This window comes from Conger conger, chromosome 12 (genome assembly GCF_963514075.1).
Source record: "Conger conger chromosome 12, fConCon1.1, whole genome shotgun sequence".
Taxonomy (NCBI): domain Eukaryota; kingdom Metazoa; phylum Chordata; class Actinopteri; order Anguilliformes; family Congridae; genus Conger; species Conger conger.
In genome coordinates this window covers 25,372,550-25,389,545 of record NC_083771.1, presented here as the reverse complement: position 1 = coordinate 25,389,545, position 16,996 = coordinate 25,372,550, and the positions used below count along the sequence as shown (strand labels likewise).

The 16,996-nt window shown below is 39.0% G+C and overlaps 1 protein-coding gene across 2 annotated transcripts in view; it reads right to left on the bottom strand.

Moving 5' to 3' along the window:
- The window catches only part of ptbp3 (polypyrimidine tract binding protein 3), an 83,319-nt gene extending 70,466 nt beyond the window's left edge, over nucleotides 1-12,853 (bottom strand). For both annotated transcript variants that reach the window (XM_061262418.1, XM_061262419.1), the window contains exon 1: nucleotides 12,713-12,853. The gene's annotated coding sequence lies outside the window, so the exon portion shown is untranslated. The remainder of the gene's footprint in view (nucleotides 1-12,712) is intronic.
- Between the last annotated feature and the right edge of the window lie 4,143 nt (nucleotides 12,854-16,996).

Below are 16,996 nucleotides of genomic sequence, written 5' to 3'. Positions count from 1 at the left end.
AAGAAAAATAAAAAAACACACAGGTGAGCGCAGCAATAGCAAACAACCTGGTAGACCATAGAAGACCACTGATGACCAAATAATACTTTCAATTGTGAAGAAAAAACCCTTTTCAATTGTTGAACAGATCAAGAACACTCTCCAGGATGTAGACATAGATGTGTCAAATATTGCCATAAAGACATGACTACACTAGCAAAACCAAAGGGATTATTGCTAGATGCAAATCCTGGTAAACATCAAGAACAGAAGAAGCCTCAATAGCAGAAAGGCCAGAGTTTGCTAAAAAGTACACTTAATAAATTAGAGTTTTGGAACAGGCACTTACAGACAGATTAGTTCCTTGGCATTAGCAAAAATAGTCCAACCATCAGTTAAATGATAATGCCGCAGAAATGTTACAAAACACTTTGGGCCTCATTTATCAGATGTGAGCTGTGTAGCCTAACGAGGAGCCGAACTTCAGGAGTGGTCTCAGCTGAAAGCATGAAAATGAAAGTTTTGTTGTTTTATTATTCCATGAATTTAGAGTCGCTAAATTATTTTAATATGCCAATTGGATATTATAATTATTCATATCATATAAAAATGCAACAGGATTCAACAATAAAATGGGTAATGTTTCATTTTATAACTTTGCCTCCAGTTTTATGTCAAGCTATTTATTTGAATCTGTTCCACAGTATGTGGAACTCAAGACATAGATTACAAAAACAGCAATATCTCTGATGTGTAGAAAATTGTAGCAGGTTGGACGCCGCTCCACATTTTTATTCGAGTTCTACGTGGCGCATACGTAGTTTATGTCACTAATATGAACAAAAGTACGCAAATTACCGATGTTTAGATGTTAGTTTGGATGAAAAGAAGGAACCCTGCACACTGATATGCTCCTTGCACACCTTTATTGTAGACAACGTTCAATCCCAGTGGATCTTCATCAGATTTGGCACATCGCATGTTTCTCCACCAGAACAATCAGCTTAATTTCCTTGTCCGACATTGAACAGAATAAACAACGAACAATAACGGCGAGTTCAAGTTTATTATAACAAAACATTATGACATAGAGGATGTTAACACCTAAATATGTTTTAATATATATTTTTATGTTCGCAAAGTACAAAGTAGCTGTAGCACACACAGTCATATAATGATATATATTTTAAAAATCTGATCTTGTGTAGGCTACACAGTATTTTAAAAGTTCTCATCTTTTCTCTGCCATCTCTTTAAATAGCTTGAAAATTATTTCTGTGGTCCTTATGAGGTATTTTAGAGGCGTCAATTTATGCTAATTTTGTGCAAGTGCTTTTTGTTTATGATTGATTGGTATTTATCAACATACACATGTGGATACGAAAAAAAATGGGTCTACTCCAGCACAAATCTTTAGTTTGTTTCCGATCACATATACATTTTCAGATGGATTTTCGAAAATATTGATAAATGAGGCCCTTTGTGTGTATCTGGTCTGTGTAGCTTGTGTGATATATAAAAACATAATCTGAATTTAGAAAATAGTCAAATTGTCCATACCCACATCTGTACATAGTGCATTCCTGTGATGCAACTCATAAATCATCTTTTAACATTTATGAGTTCTCTACCTCCAGCCAGGATTTTAAAGATTACTTTTCCTTTCCTGATTTCAGATCCATTTATTGGGGACAGCATCCAGCAGAATGCCATTGTTTTAAGACATACAGTAAGCCATCTCAACGAAGATTACATTACAATACATTACCTTTATTTAGCTGATGCTTTTATCTAAAGCGACTCAGACTAAGCAGGGGAAAATCCCCCCTGGAGCAATGTGGGGTCAAGGGCCTTGCCTAAGTGCCCAACAGCTTGAACCACCAACCTTCTGGGTCCCAGTCATGTACCACTAGGCTACAGGCTACAGGAATCATTGTTCGAATTACACCAACTCATACCAAAAAAGAGTTTTTGAGATTCAAAACTGTATTACAAACTTTCTCAGTTAATTGACGTGTTATCACAATATGAAAATCTATGACTACCTCCTACTGACACTAAAGGCTATTAATGCTAAAGGCTTTTGGTGCTAAAGGCTGGTGGTGCTAAAGGGCCCTGGTGCTAAAGGCTACTGGTGCTAAAAAGTTGTTGGTGCTAAAGGCTAGTCGTGCTAAAGGCTTTTGGTGGTAAAGGTTGGTGGTGCTAAAGGGTCCTGGTGCTAAAGGCTAGTGGTGCTAAAGGCTATTAGTGCTAAAAGCTACTGGTGCTAAAGGCTATTAGTACAAAAGGTACTCAGGGCGACATTGGCTCAGGCAGTAAGAGCAGTTGTCTGGCAGTAGGAGGGTTTCCGGTTTGATCCTGACAAGCTGGTTGGTGCCTTGCATGGAAGCCAATTGCTGTTGGTGTGTGTATGGGTGAATGAGAAGAATCAATTGTATAGTGCTTTGGATAAAGATGCTATATAAATTACAATTTACCATTTAAAGGCTGCCGGTGCTAAAGGCTATTAGTGTTAAAGGCTGGTGGTGCTAAAGGCTGGTGATGCTAGAGGCTGGTGGCAGGAAAGACACCTGTTACAATGAAACCAAATGGTGGCATCAGTAGCTGCTGTATGAATACAGATAATAATGGGAGCCATGCATCGCAAAGGCGACGTTGGATTTCTTTGTTCAGGAGGTAAAGAACATTCAAAACGTTAATCCTCCTGCATTAATCCTCAGTGGTGAGTCAACTGGATCTGAGCAGGTGAAGCACAAAAACATGCTACAATGAGACTGTAGCACAGCCATGGTACACCAAGCTCACCATACCCTACAATCTGAGCTAAATCTCCCAGCACCTGGTGCTCTGTTAAACCAGCAATTACCTTCTATTAAGCTGCACACTCCAGCGTGTCTCCTGTGTTTAGATAGTATGACTTATGGTGCGTACACGATACTGTAAGAGCTGGCCTTACCATTTATCCAAGCCCTGACTGATATATGGCTTTCCTTAAAGGATTTTCTTACTTTGTAATAACTTAAATTTTAGATAAAATGTTACACTGGATGGACAGGAATTGCTCTTTAAATGTTATGAAATTACAATAGCCATATTTCTCCTAGTGAAATCATGCATTGTTTTATTTACCATAAGGTGACATGTAAGAAAATACCAAAATATTATAAAAACAGAACAAACTGTGCTGCTGTATGCCTCACAATCAGCTGTCACTTTTCCTGCATTCAAACAGTAAAATAAAACTGAAATAAGATTGTCCAAAACACCTCAATACAAAGCATGAAAATGTATAATCATCTGAAAATGGATGAATAATGGGCTCCGTGATTGTGCGTGTAGCTGCTATGTTTACAGAACCAAAGCACCTTACTTAAACACCAGAACTATATACTGTACTTTTATTGTCATTTAGCAGATATAGTGAATAGATGTAGTCAAGGTACAAAGATGAATTCAACATATACACTGCTCAAAAAAATTAAGGGAACACTTAATCATCACAGTGTAACAGTGATGTCAGTTAAACTTCAGGGATATCAATCTGTCCATTTAGGAAGCACAAGTGATTGTGAATCAATTTCACCTGCTTTGGTGCAAATGAAAGTGACAACAGGTGGAATGGAGATGCAAAACCAAGACAACCCAAACCCAACCCAAAAAGGTAATGGTTTTGCATGTGGTGGCCATAGACAATTGCTCTCTCCTTATCCCTCTAACATCATCCAGCATGACCGGTTTGGTGGTGGGTCAGTGATGGTCTGGGGAGGCATATCCTTGGAGGGTTGCACAGACCTCCATGTCATAGCTAAAGGTACCCTAACTGCTGTTAGGTACTGGAATGAAATCCTCAGACCGATTGTCAGACCTTACGCTGGTGCAGTGGGCCCTGGGTTCAAGATCTAATGTGTCACTTAAGTGTTCCCTTAATTTTTTTGAGCAGTGTATCTTTAATCTATAGTCGATATAATTCATTGTAATGCAGCGAAAGCCACATGAAAGAGCAGCTGAGGCAGATCAGGGGGAGGTGTGTGTTGGGTTATTGATGAGTGAGTGCTTAGTGCCCTACACCATAAGTGCCGTGAAAGAGAGGGGTGTGTGGGGGATAGTTTTACATGTCGCACACCATCCATAATGTCTTGACAAGGGTGGAGTCGACTAGAATTACCATAGTGCTATTTATAGTCTCATCTTTGATAAAGGTTAGGGGAGAAAGCAGTTACCAAGGCAACTTAATACAAGAGGGGACAGGAGGATTGACAGTGTTATGCACACATCCGTTCCTGTATCAAACATCACAGCAACAGGACTACTGTGGGCCAAGATTACAAAATGATTCTGTATTACAATCAGAAATATCTCCATGAGTCAATAGCCTAGTTGCAGAGCAGTTCTCAGCAGTCAGTTGTACTACTTAAAAAATATATTGAAAGGGACACTTTCAGGATCTAAAATTTTTATGAACAATTTAACTTTCACAGCCCCACAGACTGCAACCACATTAGTACCCTCAATCATAGGTTTTTACAAATGGAATTAACTTCCAAGCAGCTGTGAAGAGAATACTGGACTTTTACTGTACACTCATCTCCTAAATACAGTCCATTCATCTCCTAAACACAGTCTACTCACCTCCTAAACACAGTTCACCAATCTGTTAAACACAGTCCACTCATTTAAAAACTCAACTCATAACCTAAACACAGTCTAGTAATCTAATAAACACAGTCCACTCCACTCATCTCCTAAACAGCCTACCCATCTGCTAAATACAGTGTACTCATCTCTTAAACAGTGTAGTCATCTCCTAGACACAGTCCACTCATCTCCTAAACACAGTCCACTCATCTCCTAAACACAGTCCACTCATCTCCTAAACACGTGTACTCATCTCCTAAACACAGTCCACTCATCTCCTAAACACAGTCTACTCACCTCCTAAACACAGTCTACTCATCTCCTAAACATGTGTACTCATCTCCTAAACACAGTCCACTCATCTCCTAAACACGTGTACTCATCTCCTAAACACAGTCCACTCATCTCCTAAACACAGTCTACTCACCTCCTAAACACAGTCTACTCACCTCCTAAACACAGTCCACTCACCTCCTAAACACAGTCCACTCACCTCCTAAACACAGTCCACTCATCTAAACAGTCTACTCATCTCCTCAGCACCCTGTTGGCATCATTAGTGTGGTTGGTTGTGAGGGGATTACACAATGAGATTCAGACATTCAGTCAGAATTTGGGGAATTTAAGATCTTGTAACCGAGAGGGCAATTTATGAAATCAGTGACTCAGATCAGTGACGATCTGAAACTACAGATATTTCGGGGGGTTTTTTATTCCACGATATCTTATTTGACGTGGACAATTGAATGAATTTGACTAGAATATTTCAATTCACGCTGGGAATTCAATTCCAACCGAATAAAAAGATGAGTAGAATGATAAAAGATTTAGTTGAATTTAATTTAATACATGGAATAGGTACATATAATGTACACGACCGATTTGTCATCTGTACCAAAACAACATATCAGTTTAAGCCATGGAACCAGCAGTGTTTTTAGTATTGCATCTTATTACTAGACAAAGTCTTAACAGTACGATGAGTCAGCCACTAACTAAACCACCCTCGCTCCCCGTTCACAGATCTCTCTCAATGTGGAAGCACCAGACGAGCACTCTCCGCTGTGTACCAGCCTGATTAACTGCTCTCTGACACAGAGACGCACTAAAGGGGCAGCACTGCAGCTGCTAATGAGTTTGCAATAAGGGCACAGCAGAGATGAGACCCCACTTGCCTGCCAGGATACTTTCCATGTGACTTTTAACCCCTTGCAGAGTAGGTTTTCTGGAATGTTCTTTTCAAAGTTCTTGGTCAGCATTCTAGACCTCCATTGCTTTCAGTTACCAGAAGTAATTGTTACATCAGCGTTATAATGTTCAGTGAATAATAATCTAAATACGGATTTCACACTAATCCCATATTTGTGACACCTTAAAGGGCTAAAGTGCTTCTTTCAATGGTTATGTGCAGTATCCTTGTTATCTATTCTAGTCAATGTAGCGTAGACTAAGGGAAAGCATCCATTGTAATTAATGATAAACCTGTAATTGCACTGGCTAACAGGGCTGACGGGGCTCTGGGTAACCTAATTTTGAAATACAGTTCCATTTTAAATGTGATGCAGATTGGTTAAAAGCGTTTGGGTGAGTTATCATTTTAGACACTTTGGGCATGCTTTATAAAAACATACTCACATATATGTAAATGAAACGCATGTGAAGGCTAATTGTCTTTACATTTTATATCAAAGAATCTGTTTTAATAGAAAAATAAGCTTTTCTGATTGTTCATGTATCTGGACCAAAGAATATGCAGATGTTTTTTATTTGGAGAGATTTGGGAACATCTGGGTGCAGTTTTGGGAAAACTCATGCGGAATTTGAATGCCATATCATTCAATATCATTAGCATATTTTGTAAACGAGTTGACATCAAGTTCGTGCACAACCAAGTTCTGGGTTGGTCCTTGACTTCAATTGAGATATTCAGTGTTTTGTATTTTGTTTGTATTTTAGTGTATCTTTTGTGTACACTGAATGTCATGCTCTGACATAAATGTGTCTCAAAATTCTGAATGGTACAAGTCTCTTCTTTTAATTTCATTTTTCATGCATGAGTGAGCAGTAAATAGGATTTGAGATATTGACACTTTTATAGGACTAGCACAAAATTTCCCTCTGGGGGGGGGGGGGGGGGGGCAAAATGGAAAGGGTTAAGAAGCATTAGCCAATGAAATGCCCCACTAACAGAGTGCAGGACAGAGGAACCAAGCACAGACTCAGGGATAATGCGAAAATGGCAGGCTTTAATAATAAAAGGCAGATCCAGGCAGGCAGAGGTCAAAAACCAGCAAAAAGGTATCAGGTACATAAAGATAAAACAAGCAGAGTTCGGTAATGGGGAAGCAGTCCAAACAGGCGAAAGTACAAAAACAACAATACAGAAAGAGAATACAAAAATAATCCAGGCAGAATCCAGGCAGAGTCCAAAACAGAACAAAAACAGAACAGAAAACAACACAGGTAAAGGAAACAGCAGAGACTAGAACCGGGGATAGGAAATAATAAGTATAAGATGAACTAGGTACAAGGACTGAAATAGGACAGGTTTAAATACGAAACTAACAAGTGCACAGCGACTAACAGGTGAAACCAATGACAAGAGACAGGAAGGAAATACATATCAGGAGTGGAAGGCATAGACACAGGTGAAGAAAATAAACAGGCAGAACAGAATGGACAACGGAAAGAGAACAGGGACATAAGGCACAAAATGCAAAGGAAACAGAAAAATCTTGGAAGGGGAGGGAATACACAGAAAACACAACGGCAAAAGGGCATGGACGTGCTACATATTATAAGTAAAAAAAGCAGTCAGAGACATGGGCCTACTGCTCTGCTGTACATATAATATACACAAAACAGCCAGAAACATAACTCTACTGCTCTACTGTATATATTTTAAGTAAAAAACTGGTAGAGACAGGCCTACTACTCTTGTAAGTACAAAGCAGTCAGTGACATAACCCTACTGCTCTGCTGTACATTAAAATGTACCCTCTGTTAAAAAGCCCTATAAAAAAGGATTTTTTATAAGTAGACAGGTCTACTGCTCTGCTGTACATATTACACGTAAAAAACAGTCAGACATGGGTCTACTGGCCGGCTGTACATATTATAAGTAAAAACAGTCAGAGACATGAACATACTGCTCTGCTGTGCATATTATTAGTAGAAAAAACAGTCATAGACATGCGCCTACTGCTCTTCTGTACATATTATATGTACAAAACAGAGAAATAACTACTGCTCTGCTGTACATATTATAAGTAAAAAAAGTGGCAGAGAAAGGCCTACTGCTGTGCTGTACATATTAGAAGTAAAACCAGGGACATGGGCCTACTGCTCTGCTGTACATATTATAAGTACAAAGCAGTGAGAGACATAGTCCTACTGCTGTGCAATACATATTAGAACTAAGAAACAGTCAGAGACATGAGTCTACTGCCCTGCTGTACATAAGTACAAAACAGTCAGAGACATAACTCTACTGCTCTACTGTATATATTTGAAGTAAAAAAACTGGCAGCGATAAGCCTACTGCTCTGCTATACATATTAGAAGTAAAGAACCGAGACATGGGCATACTGCTCTGCTGTACATATTATTAGTAAAAAACAGTCAAGAGACACAGGTATAGTGCCCTGCTGTACATATTGTAAATAAAAAACAGTCAGAGACAGGCCTACTGCTCTGCTGTACATATTATAAGTAAAACCAGGGACATAGGTATACTGCTCTGCTATACATATTATAAATACAAAGCAGTCAGATCCACTGCTCTGCTGTACATATGTACAAAACAGTCAGATACATAACTCTACTGCTCTACTGTATATATTTTAAGTAAAAAACTGGCAGAGATAGGCCTACTACTCTGCTGTACATATTATAAGTGAAAACAGAGACATGGGCCTACTGTTATGATATACATATTATTAGTACAAAACAGTTAGAGACATAGCCCTACTGCTGTGCTGGACATGTTACACATAAAAAACAGTTAGAGACATGGGCGTACTGCTCTGCTGTACATATTATAAGTACAAAGCAGTCAGAGACTGGGTCTACCTGCTCTGCTGTACATATGTACAAAACAGTCAGAGACATAACTCTACTGCTCTACTGTATATATGTTAAGTAAAAAACTGGCAGAGATAGGCCTACTGCCCTGCTATACATATTTTGTAAGTACAAAGCAGTCAGTGACAAAGCCTGACTGCTCTGCTGTACATATTATCAGTAAAAAACAGTCAAGAGACACAGGTCTAGTGCCCTGCTGTATATATTGTAACTATAAAACAGTCAGAGACAGGCCTACAGCTCTGCTGTACATGTTATAAGTAAAAACCGTCCGTCTACAGCTCTGCTGTACATATCATCAGTAAAAAAACAGGAAGACAGGCCTACTGCTCTGTTGTACATATTATAAGTTTTAAAAAAAACAGGCAGGGACAGGCCTACAGCTCTGCAGTACATATTATAAGTACAAAACAGCCAGAGACATAGCTGTACTGCACTGCTGAACATATTATAAGTAAAAACAGTCAGAGACATGGACCTACTGCTCTGCTGTACATATTATAAGTAAAAACAGAGACATGGGCCTCCTGTTATGCTATACATATTATTAGTACAAAACAGTCAGAGACATAGCCCTACTGCTGTGCTGGACACATTACACATAAAAAACATTTAGAGACATGGGCCTACTGCTCTGCTGTACATATCATAATTAGAAAAAACAGCTAGACAGGCCTACTGTACATTACAAGTTCCCCTGCCAGAGTGCAGGCCTGCATCAATGCCATTGATCTGTGCGGCAGAAATTACTGAGATGATGTCATAACATACACATGATTCATTCTGTGTTGTTCCATTTTCAATTGTGTTTTTACCAATACACCTTTCTCTCTGTATGAAACAAGAAGAAATTATTTTAGAAGACAGAAATGATCATTTTGTTACAATGGACTTCAATATGAAATGTTTACACTATTAGCACTATTAGCATCTCCCTGAGAATGCTTCTGCAGCATATTCAACAAATTATGATTTTCCTTCTTATAACTTCCTCCCATCAACAGAGGGAAGGCATCATTAGATTACATTTACATTAGTTATATAGCTGACACTTTTATCCAAAGCGATTTACAGCTGATTAGACTAATTAGGCTAATCCCTCCTGGAGCAATGTGGGGTTAAGGGCCTTGCTCAAGGGGCCAACAGCTGTGTGGTCTTATTGTGGTTACATTGGGACATGAACCACCAACCACACTACAGTAGTTACCAAAAGAGCTCAAACCAGAAACTTCTGGTTTTACACCAAACCTACATAATCTCAGCATAAACATACTTACTTATAACCTACTTGCCAAAAAAAAGTCTTTATGATTCAATCATGATACAGTTTATGGCTTGTTGCCTTGGTGAATAACCTTTTTATCTCGTTTCCATTTTGACATGTATCATAAATGTCAGTTTAGAAATTACATTTAGGATGTATACAAATATAAGCTACAAAAATAAGCTTTTACATTTATATGAAATAAGTTATACTTGATCCCCTCACCATAAGGCTGACATAACAGCTGTCATTAGCAAGATGGCTAACACGGGATGTCAGGTTATGTTGAATTACATAAAACTGTCATAATTTTATCTGTACATTTTATGACAGTAACATCTGTCATAACAGTGTTATGTCTGCCTTATTGTGAGGGGTTCAAGTAAAGTGTTACTGGATTTTCTCATCTCCTTCTCAATACTGATCTTTAGTCTGGTCCAGTCACGTTGGTGATTGGACACTGGGCAGTGTTGCCCAGCCCTGTGTAATAATCCTAACCTGAGCTGCCTTCTTCACTCTGTTGGGCAAACCACATTCATCTCCCATGTGTAACTACTTATCTCTGTCTGAAGAAGCTTCACCACTGTGGCCCTGCACCCAGTACTATGCCTTACCAATGACAGAGCCTACAAACCTTCAACCCCACTGCACTTCTTCCAAAGATCTTATACTGCTTTACTACTGACACATTCATTCTAACTCCATTATCCAACCAGCCAAGCTCCATCTCGGACGAGTAGGCTCACTTTCCACGTTCTGAAGATGGAACCAAAGCTCCCCCTACATTCAATCTGCCCAGAAACTAAAAGTTTGGATAGACATCTAAACCAAATTTGTACATGTATAGAAGCTTGTCTGTTACATGCATGTATAGTGGCAGCTTATATCAGTCATATAACACAACTATTGTCATAGGCATACACGTATTTGTCTTGGTTTGGAACAAAAAGTAAAAAAAATTTAAACTGAAACTCTATAACATACTATAACTCTACCATAGACACAAGCCCCTTCCATAAACACAGACCTTGAGCACAACTTGAAAACACTAAAAATAAAAATATATTGTGCAGGTAAGATTTTAATCACAGACATTTAAGTTAATTAAAAAAAAACATGCTCCTGCAGTTATAGAGAACACATGGGACAAATCTGGCTACTTAACTTGACAACACAGTAACCTGATGTGACACAGTCAAAATTTGGCATATAGGCAGTTTCTCAAATCTCTAAAACATAGCCCAAAATACAAAACATGCATTCAAACTGTTTGGTCAATATAATAGGACAATGAGTATGGTCATTTGTTCAGAACATCGATTTTAGTGCAAATGGTGGACAATATTATATTCCCACAGTTAATTCAGGACAAGGCCAACACCTTCGATTTCAATGCTGAGAATACATTGTTACTTTCATCACTCGTAAACGTGATACGCTGTACGCAGATGCTATACACAAAAAACTACAACAAATAACGAGGTCCATAAATAGAAGCATGTGGAGTAAAAGGAAAAAGCATCATGACAGTCACGCAAAAAAGACTTCGTCGATCTTTTGTTCTAGAAGTGCCCAGCGTGACACCATGCGAAGTTTAACAAAGGCACCGAGAAGTCACTAATTAGTCTCTACACTCTACAGCACCACTTTCGATTCCACATTTAACAAAAAGCCAGTAAAATGAGCAAGGCAAACGTTTTAGAGAAATAGTCCTCGGTTACAAAAACCCGATTTAACGATAATAAAGCGTGATCTTTTTTCAACCGTGTTTTCCATCACGCAGTTCCGCCCCATTATATAAATTTACCTGCCTGATGACTACAAGAAACACGACTCGCAGAACATTACAAGGGGTCCGAACTGCGCAATCGAGACAAACGGTTTACATGCTCAGCTAAAAAGCCCAAAATCTGTATTATTTCTCAAATTCAAGTGAGAGTGAAAATAGAAATCCCCCGCCCACCAGGCGAATGCTTTTCACACGCAGTCGAATGGTAAACAATAATCTGTTTCCTGCTCCTGTTGTACCTAATTATCGAACCATATGCTACCTCACGTGCTTGTAACGACCTGTTCGGTCGACTTTTAATTTCTTTTGCTGAAAATTCGAATTTTTTATCCGGCTAGACGGAAAAATCTTGCTGCACAAGCGCGGTTTTCGCGAGCAATACTACATTTATCAGTTACGCCCCTCGCTGATCTTAAAATGGCAGCATAGGGATATTTCCGAAGCATCACATTGGTAATTAAAATATAGCAAAATTATAGGTCTAATATCTCAACAAAATTAACTAAATGCAGGGAGTATTTTCATCTCATCTGTTGGACTGAATGTAATGGATACAAATCTCGTTGACAAGACATTTGACGCATACTTCCTTTATCCAACTTTGATAATAAACATTGCCATTCCCTATTTGACGGTATAGTTAAACAACATCAAGAACACATGCGCGATTCTACGGTTTTATATTAGATAATATTTGACTATAAATAAAATAATAACACGGATAACTTGAAAATAAAAAACGTTATTTTTCAACGAACTGAGAGGAACAGTAAGCTGAAAACTGCTTGTTTGCACACACCCTCGCTGCTTGCGCTTCCTCCTATTTTCTACCAAGCAATATGATTGAATCGTTGCTCCGTATAAGATTTGTGAAAAGTCCAGTAGGTTGCTAGTTTTGTATACAGCATATCTTGCCACAGGCACGCTTGCATTAAAAGTAGGTAATATAAAAAAAAACCTACCCATCCATTGCACAGAGGAAGCAGGAAACGGGATGAAGCTGCAGACAGGGCTCAGAAATAAGGAGATAGGTTTGGGTGTTGTTACTACAGCGCAGCTTAGCTCGCCAACACACAATATTCTGCTCTCATAGGCACAAAGACACGCTTCCTGCTACTGACGTGAACACAGAAATACACAGACATGTACAGACGCCTCACCACACAAAATGGCTTCCTTTTATTATCGAGCCACATCACCGAGCTCTGCATATCCGTTGTTATTTGGTTTCAGTGATGTTTTTGATGCTGTCAAAAAGTTACAGTTTAACAACAAACGAATTATGACGTACCTACATCTAATTTCAGTTGACTTTGCATGTGGGAAATTGAGTTAGCCTAGGTGCTTTATGATAGCTGACCAGGAGCGCAACCAGGAGTGTAATGCATTCTGTGCAGGTATTGAATTCAACGACTGACGAGTGTAATATGAAGTTGGATTCAGTTATGTTTGTTTTGTTATTAATGTCAGGTAAATTGCACAGGAATAAGCACCGACAATATGTGACAGTATGTACACGACAATATGACTTGTTGGCATATTTCTTGAAATAAACTCCTTCAGAAATGTTAATCATATTTTCGGGTTTTAATAAAGTGTCATATATGAATGAATAAAATAAACGGACTAACAACTGCTCCTGATCATAATTTATTGCATATTTACAAATATAACTATTAGTCAATATGTGGGCTAGGATTCTGGTTCTGACACATTTTCACTGTAAATTGTAATTTAATTGTTTCTTCTGCCTCCAACTACATATTGAATTCTTTCACCCTTCAATTCTGATATCATCAGGTCCCACCAGTCTTTCACGATCCTTCGGTCAACATCTGTGGACTGCAATTTTTGTTTAGATTCAAGACCGGATACTGAGAGAGCCATTGCAAAACAGTCGTTCTGTTGTCAGTTTACCATTTCCTGGTGCTTTTCCAATGGCAGCCAGGTTTGAAGGGTATGGACATAAGCATCCTTTTTCCAACACTGAACCCAGCACTGCTGATTTGCCTGGCCAAGAAGTTCCATTTTGGTCTCATCTGGCCATGGCCATGGTTCCAATAAAGGTTCAGCATTACTTCCGGAATTTAAAAGATTTAAAAGAGCAGCAAGATGGACCGTGTGGGGGGTGACATTGGCTCAGGTGGTAAGAGCAGTCGTCTGGCAGACAGGCGGCTGCAGGTTCAATCCCGCCCTGGGGATGGAAATAATGTAATAGCATGGGATGTAATAGCAACATACTTACTGTACATTGTACTGAATAGAATGTAGAGCCTAAAACCACTCATGCTACCTGGTAATGCATGTTTACAAGTACAGGGGTGCAGTAACGGAGGAGTATGGTCAGATCACCCACCCTTCACCTTATACCTTGAAGAAGCCTCCAGGTTTGATTGCTTGGTTCCACAGTGTAGGGTTCCTGTGGCTCTGTGTGAGTGGAGTCCCCTGGTCTGGTCTGGGTGTACTCCTCTCTTTAGAGTGTCAGTATGATGACAGATCTAAGCTATTCTGGCCAAGTATTAAGCATTTCAGAGGAGGATATTTGATCCTCAGTATTCTGAGGTAATTACAGAAATTATCTCTAAAATGATCAATATATTTTAAAGTTTGCAAGAGATTTCTTTAAGTAGTTGGCAATAACCAACTGGCCGTAGTCTAGGGGTAGCTACTCTCCCACAGCAAAATCCATGGCTAGGCTACAGGGTGGACCAGGTCTTTTAGTTTAGCTTCATGGCTTGAGGTGAAGCAAGGCAAATGGTAGAAACTGGATCTTACTGTGCCACTGCGGACCAGCTCCAGCGAAGCTCCATGGCAGTCGCTTGGTCACATTGTTTAAGTTTTATTGTTTGGTTTCTAAAAGTTAAGTGGCTTGACTTGTTGTGGTTCTTGTGGGCGATGAGAAGAAGCCTCCCCCAAACAAACCATCTCTCTTCAAAATCAGCGACACCGCCGGCATCCTTCTCCCGATGCACCCACCCCCTTTTGAACCGTTTGGCGCATTCCAGCGACCTCACCTGGAAATGCGTCACCCGGGGTCATGGTCACATCCACTTTACAAAAACCACCATCACCATCCCTCACCTCAAGCCAAGCCACCATAACCACTAATATTCATAATAAACACTAGCGTGTTCTCATATCTACATAACAAAATAAATAAATATAGGCCTAAAAGGGGTGTGACGATTAGGGAATGAGCGTAACACTTCCATTTGGTCACCGTTTGAATTTAATAAACATTTAACAACATTATAAAAAAAGCGTATCCAAATTATAATCAAGTAGAGAAAGTGAGTATCTGATTACTAAATTATATTTACTGTCCATCCCTAAGTTACGTGCACTATAATGCCTTCAAAGAATGTTGAGTCTACAATGGGCCATTATCTTTTTCCGTTTGAGTGACATATCTACAGGGGTCTTTTCCACCTTAGAAAACATTGCCAAAGGCAGAGACCTTTGTTTCTAAAACAATATGAGAAAATTCAACTGGAAGGTGGCTCAACAAACCAGGTCTTCAGATCAACTTTGTAAGGGTAAATCACCTGAGGGTATTTTGATGCTTTTCTGTCTTTTAATTACTTTCAAAATTCTATTAGATGAACGTGTCAAACTAGAGTGCAGATATTGATATTTAGATATTCTGAAAACAATGCAAATGTTTATTAGGTATTTATTAACTTAGACTTATGGGTCTTCTGCTGCTAGCCTATCCAGGTTTGACATGTTGTGTGTTCAGAGATGCTCTTCTGCATACCACTGTTGTAATGCGTGGTTATTTTCATTACTGTCACCTTCCTGTCAGCTTAAACCAGTCTGGCTCTTCTCCTCTGACCTCTCTCATCAACAATGTGTTTCTGCCCACAGAACTGCTGCTGACTGTATGTTTTTGGTTTTTCGCACCATTCTCTGCAAACTCTAGAGGCCTGGGGCCAGTGGAAACCTGCTCCACCTGTCTGACCAGCTCTGCTCCAGTCCTGTACACACATGTTAGGTGTACGCCTCACATTTCCAAACAGTGAAAAGAACTAGTGCAATCACATTCATGTAGTGATACCTCAAAGGACTCAATAAAAAAGAAAGAACATAAAAAACTGCATAATTCAGATTTATAAAAAGACATAGCCACTATGCTTTGTGTATTTATTTCATGTCACACTCGGTGTTGCAATGACCTTTGGTCTGTGGAATATGTTTGGAAATATGTTTTTGGAAAAAGCCTCATTTGTTGTCAGATGATAAATCTATGTTTTACATGACAATAGACTTGTGGTCATGATCAACTAAAAGGCTACCATCAATAGCAATAGCATGGTAAACATCCTGCGGTTATGACTTGCATGGTGAAAAAGCATTATTGGATGACAAACACACTCACCTTTCAAAAAAAAAAAAATTCTCCCTCTATTGTGTTGCCTTCAGCATTGAACAGTATAGTTTTTTGTAGTTATTTTTCCCAGCTCTTTTTTCTAAGATGGCAAAAGAATGTAAATGACAAAAACTCGATGCATTGCTGTTCACAGGCAGTCGATTTGTCTGAAACCCTCCTACTACATTCCCTGATCTGTCATTTAGCATAATTTGGTAGCCTTGGAGAGAGAATGGACAGAGTAGCTACTAGTGAGAGAAATGTGGAACTATTACTCTATATAACTTTATAATGTATATTTTCACAATTTAATTCTGAGTTAAATAGAATCTAACTCAGACGGCTGAAGTGCTGACTGCATGCCGCACAGCCATAGGAGTTCAACCTCCACTCTCAGCCAACTGTGTAAGCACGTCTCCTGGCTGCTGTGGTTTTCCACCAATAAATATCTTGCAGGATATTAATACTGATGATTCTGTTGCATTTGTATATGACTGCAGCAATAAAATCTGAATGTAGTAAAAGTTTGGGTCCCAGCTGAGGGGACCTGTTTTGTGAATGTAAATGCAGTGTTTAGCCCCACCGGTTTTAGAAATGTTTTGTGTCAGTTCTGCAGAGCAGAAGACCCATAAATCTACAAAATTAGTCTAATAAATACCTAATGACATGTTCACTGAGTGTACACATTTGCCTTTTAAAAATCTATATTTGTTAAACAACTGAGAACATATCACCTTTTGTATCAGACCATCCAATTTTTGTATTGGAACATGTGACTGACAGGTGTTTCTCAGATGTGTCCTGTTAAATTGATTAGTTAAACAATAAATAGTTCTGAATGTCGACTCTTGGTTTAAGCCTTAGGTTTTATCTGTGG